This window comes from Ascaphus truei, chromosome 4 (genome assembly GCF_040206685.1).
Source record: "Ascaphus truei isolate aAscTru1 chromosome 4, aAscTru1.hap1, whole genome shotgun sequence".
In the NCBI taxonomy this organism is placed as follows: Eukaryota; Metazoa; Chordata; class Amphibia; order Anura; family Ascaphidae; genus Ascaphus; species Ascaphus truei.
The window spans coordinates 288,729,788-288,735,787 of NC_134486.1; positions in this window are offsets into that span (position 1 = coordinate 288,729,788).

The window sequence follows — 6,000 nt, forward strand, 5'->3', positions numbered from 1 at the left end:
GTATTAAACCTTCAAGTAGTTTCCCCACTAATGAAGTCAGGCTTACAGGTCTGTAATTCCCCGGTTATGATCTAGCTCCCTTTTTAAATTAGGCACCACATCTGCTTTACGTCAATCTTGTGGTACTGAGCCTGTGGAAATGGAGTACTTGAATATTAAATATAATGGTTTGGCTATTACTGAACTTAACTCCTTGAGAACTCTTGGATGTATACCATTGGGGCCAGGTGCCTTATTTACTTTAATTTTATCAAGTCGCTTATGAACTTCTTCCTCAGTTAACCAATTGTTCATTAATATGGCGGTTGTGGCTTCCTCCTGCGGCACTACTATTGAAATTGATTCTTCCCTGGTAAACACAGAGGCAAAGAATTTGTTTAATACCTCTGCTTTTTCTTAATCTCCAATAATCTGCCTGCCCATCTCACACTGAAAGGGTCCTATATTTTCTTTTCTCATTTTTTTGTTATTAAGGTACTTAAAGAACTTTTTAGGGTTGATCTTACTTTCTATTGCAATCCTTTTTTCATTATCCATTTTTGCTAATTTGATTGCCCTTTTGCAATTTTTGTTACACTACTTATAATTCTGATACGATGTCTCTGTCACTTCTGACTTAAAGAATTTAAACGCCTTCCTCTTCTTGTCCATTTCCACCCCTACCTGTTTATTTAGCCACATTGGTTTTGACTTATTTCTTTTATGCTTATTACCCAAGTGTATACACTGATAAGTGTGCTTTTCTAACAATGTTTTAAAGACTGCCCATTTATCTTCTTCATTTTTCCCTGCAAAAACATCATCCCAATGTATTACTTGTAGATTAGCCCTCAGTTTATTAAAATCTGTTTTTCTAAAGTTCAAGGTCTTTGTTGAACCGAAGTAATCTGTTTTTTGATAATTTATTTCAAATGAGACCATGTTATGATCACTGTTACTCGAATGTTCCAGGACTTGAATATTTGTTATTACTTCTACATTGTTTGATATTACCAAATCCAGTATTGCCCCTCTCCTGGTTGGTTCCTCAATCATTTGGGTCATAAAATTGTCCTTAAGCATCCCCAAAAACCCGTTTCCTTTTGTTGTAATGCTAATCTCATTGTCCCAGTCTATGTCTGGAAAATTAAAATCACTAATTACGCAAACATAACCCAGTTTTGATGCCTTCTCCATTTGCAAAAGTATTTTAGCTTCCTCAATCTCACCGATATTTGGTGGTTTATAGCACATCACTATAAACATTTTCTTTATACGTTTACCACCACTGCTAATTTCTATCCACAAGGTCTCTACATTTTCATCATTCCCTTTGTAAACATCTTCAATTATTATAAGCTTTAGATCCGGTTTAATATATAAACATACTCCTCCTCCTCTATTTACTCGATCCTTCCGAAAAAGGGAATAACCCTCTAAATGAACTGCCCAGTCATGAGTTTCATCCCACCATGTTTCAGAAATGCCTATGATGTCATACTGCTCCCTTGCAGCTATTAATTCAAGCTCCCCCATTTTATCTGTCAGGCTTCTTGCATTAGCAAGCATGCATTTCAGGGTTTTTTTCAGCCTGTACTATTATCTTATCTGCTCCTTCCTTTTTGCGCCCACTTTGTTTAGTCTTTAGAAGTTTTCTATTATTATCTCTATGTACTATTGGTGTCACACTGCTTGTCAAACTCGCACTTGCCCATATTCTACCTCCAAAACCCCTTGTTTCCTCTTCTATTGTATTTAGTTCGTTATCGGCTTCATTTCCCTCCTCTCCATTCTAGTGTAAAGTCTCCTCCAACCTTTTTAAAATTCTACCCCCGAGCACAGAAGATCCCTCATCATTGAGGTGCAATTCTTTCCTAGAATATAGATGCCACCTCTCAGAAAAGGAGTCCCAGTGCCCTAAAAACCCAAAACCCTCCTTCCTACACCATTTTCTTAGCCATGCATTAACATCCCTAATCTCTGACTGTCTCCCTGTGGTAGCGAATGGCACTGGTAGTATTTCAGAAAATACTACTTTGGAGGTCCTTGCCTTAAGCTTTTGGCCTAGATCCCTGAAATAATTTTTTAGGACCCTCCATCTTTCTCTAACTTTGTCATTGGTGCCAACATGCACCAAAACCGTCGGGACAATCCCAGCCCCCTCCCTCCCCTGACCCCCCCCCCCCCCAACAATCTGTCTATCCGATCCGCAATGTGTAGAACCCGAGCACCCGGGAGACAACAAACTGTTCGGTTCATGCGGTCATGGCAACAGATTGCCCTATCTTCCTACTAATGGAGTCCCCTACCACCACAATCTTTCTTGGTATCTGAGCATCCTAAGTCCTTTCTGTGCTGGAGGAACTATTCCCCTGGCTGCTAGAGGAATCAGTCTCCCCCAGCCTTGCCATTTCTGCCCTGACACTCCTAATATCTTCAATCAACATGGAAAATCTATTGGGATATGTCAGCTCAGAAACGACCTGCCTCTTCCTATTGCCCCTGCTTCCCCTTCTAACTGTCACCCAGCTACCTACCTGCTCCTCACTAACAGCAACTAAGCTACCTACCTGCTCCTCACTATCAGCGCCACCATCTGCACCACTAGTCAAAGCAAGGGCCTGCTCAGTGAGCTCTAATTCCCTTTCAAGATTGCCAATGTCCCTCAATATTGCAAGTTGCCTCTTAAGATCAGCAATCTCTGATTCTAAAGAGACCACCTGCTCACACCTCTCACAGCGGTATGCTCCTTGGAACAGCTGCTCCAAGTGCACATAGATGCGGCAAGATGTGCATTGAGTGGCATTTTTAATCCTGTTCATTATAGCAACTATGAAGTTTATAAGTATTAACAATAAACTATACTCCAATATACTATACCTTGTTTAACCCTTCCTTGTTCAAACTGCTTCTGGATCTAACTGTACACTTCAAACAACCAGCACTTAAATCAACCACACAGATCAGTATACGCAAGCTCAGAATTTGTTGGAAGCCTCTGTTTAAATAGGGACACCCACCAGGTGTGTTAGGTTAGCAATTAACTAACCACACCCACTCTGCCTCAGGCAGGAGAAAGGGAAAACAAGTAACAGGCTTCAATTACCACACACTTTAAAAATAAATGAACCCACTGCACACTCCCCAAATTCAGCTACACCTGCTATCATACACTAGAATACACAGCACTTCCCTTTCCTTCTGGATCTAACTGTACACTTCAAACAACCAGCACTTAAATCAACACAGATCAGTATACGCTTGTCTTTGAAATCAAAGTGCCTCTGTCATGCTTCCTCCATGGATGCCTAGCCTGATGCACTGATTGGATGGCGTCAGTTGGGGGTAGTGTCCAACAGCTTAATACTATTATGGAGCTGAAGAGAGTGTACTGCATTGGTGTGCTTTGTCTGATGGCTGTCTGACTCTGTGATGACTGCGCATGCACGGATATAGTACAGATGGGTAGGTCTACAACCTCCCCACACATGACATCGCAGATCAGCTTCTACAGCTGATCGCATTTCTGTCGAAAGAGGAGAAGACTAATGCATGCGCAGATCCACCGCACATCACACTGGGATTGGTAAACGTCTCAGCTGTGGAGCTATAAATAGTATCTTCTAGCACTCAGTTTTTAAGCCCCCAGATGAAGCCAAGGGGCAAAATGATCGTTGGGGCTGTTTCAGTACTCCCTGACGCCTTGCCCTGATGTACTGCTGAGCTGCTGTGTGTTCATCTTGATCAGGTTTTATATATATTTTCTCTGCACTGCTTTGACTTTGCATTTATCCTGCCTTGATTAATTGCAGTAACATAGCAATGTTATTTATTTACATCTTGCGCACTGCACACTTCCCTGACCGTCGACCCCAAAGGCCAAGGAGGCAGAAAGCAACGAGGACCACACTGCTCCCAAGGTGCCTACTGCCAGGTCCAGGTCACCCAAGAGGGAATCTCCTGCCTCCAGGACTGAGGTGAATCAGAATAACACAATCTGCTACAATTGTGGCCAAAAGGGCCACTTCTCTAATAACTGCCTGGAACCCAGAAATTCAGAATTGTTCACCCTAAGGCCATGATCTGCAAGGTCCAGTCTGCAGAAACCTCTTCCCCATCTTAAGATGCCAAACCCTGATGAAACATCCCCATTGGGTGCTTACATTCGCGTGGGACCAGCTGCCATCATACGTATACTTGTGTACGGCGTATATGCAACAACTTTGCTAGACACCAGGTCCCAAGTGACCATTGTATACCGCCCGTTCTATGACCAACATCTTAACCATCTGCCCTTGCAGCTAGCGGACACGATGGCGTGGTGAAGGTGCGGCTGGAAATACTACAGCTGAACACCGGCAAGTCTCACGCCATGGATGTGGAGGTTCGGATATGCCCTGAGCCTCGAGAGCACCTAAGCTCCCCGATCATACTGGGAACCAATACCAACGTGGTACAGCCAGTGTTCAGAGCATACCTACAAGAGGCCAGCGAGGTACCCCTGTCGGCGCTACAAATCCACCCAAGCCTGAAGGAAGAGTGCTGTCGGATCTCGGCCGAAGAAGAATAGAGTGACTTGTTCAATTACACCAAGGGGTTGACCACGATTCCACCAGGGGAAGTGGAGGTTATGTATGCTGCATGTTGCTATCCGGACCGAGACCGACCATATCATCTCCCTGGAAAGTACACCAGAGGACGATGCTTATCGAGGTTACCAGCTTGTGACCAAGATCCAGGAATGGAAGTCCGAACTACCCAAGAAGGTCAAGGTGTTTGTCCAAAACATCTCTCCTTACCCCATGCCCCTCGACCAAGGACAACGTTGGGCAGGATATACCCAGTTACCCCCGTCGAGACGATGGCCACTCAAATGAATGCCGCTGCCATGTCAGATCAACCAACTGATCTGGCATTCGACTTGTGGGAATCCACCCTGCCTGCCAAGTAGAAGGATTGGCTAGCAGCCAAGTTTGAAGAGGGAAGGAAAGTATTCTTTACGAACGAAATGGATGTGGGTGGCAGCCGATATGCCTAACACACCATCCGGTTAAGTGATACCACTCCCTTTAGGGAACGGTCCGGTCACATCGCTCCCTGAGATGTGGAGGACATGAGAGATGTCTTACAAAAGATGGAGACGACGGGCATTGTAACAGAATCTTGTAGCCCATATGCATCACCGATCGTGGTGGTGTGGAAGAAGAATGGGTCGGTTCGAATGTGTGTCGACTACCGGACCCTGAACAAACGTACCGTGCCTGACCAGTACACACTACCGCGAATTGAAGAAATTCAAAACGCGCTGTCGGGAGCCAATGGTTCAGTGTACTGGACTTGAGATCTGTGTACTACCAGGTACCAATGAGTGCAGAAGACCAAGAGAAGACGGCATTCGTATGTCTCCTCGGCTTCTACCAATTCACCCGCATGCCCCAAGGCATTTGTGGTGCCCCCGCAATGTTCCAGCGTTTGATGAAGAAAACCATCGGCAACATGAACCCATGGGAATGTTTAGTCTACCTGGACGATATCATCATCTTTGATAAGACACTAGAGGAACACGAAGAACGACTACTGAAAGTGCTGGATCAGTTGGGCCAAGAAGGCTTGAAGCTATCCTTCAACAAATGTCGATTCTGGTGCACCTCAGTGACCTACATAGGACACATAGTGTCCACAGATGGGATAGCTACAGACCCTGCTAAAGTTGAATTCTTGTTAAAGTGGCCAAGACCCGAAAACATTATGGAGCTACGTTCCTTTCTAGGATTCTGCGGAAACTATTGCCACTTCAGGGAGTGGTATTGAAGCAAAGCAAAGGTCCTTAACAACCTTCTCAAGATATACCCCAAGGAGACAGGGCGGAAGGCCACCTCAGCGCGACTGTCATTAGACGACAAGTAGACGGACGCGATAGGGTCTATGAAGTCGAATCACAGATGCCGCGCCTCCCGGTTTACCGCAAAAGAGATGTGAATGGCCGGGTAAAGGTCTGGCATCGTAATCACCTTCTCCCTA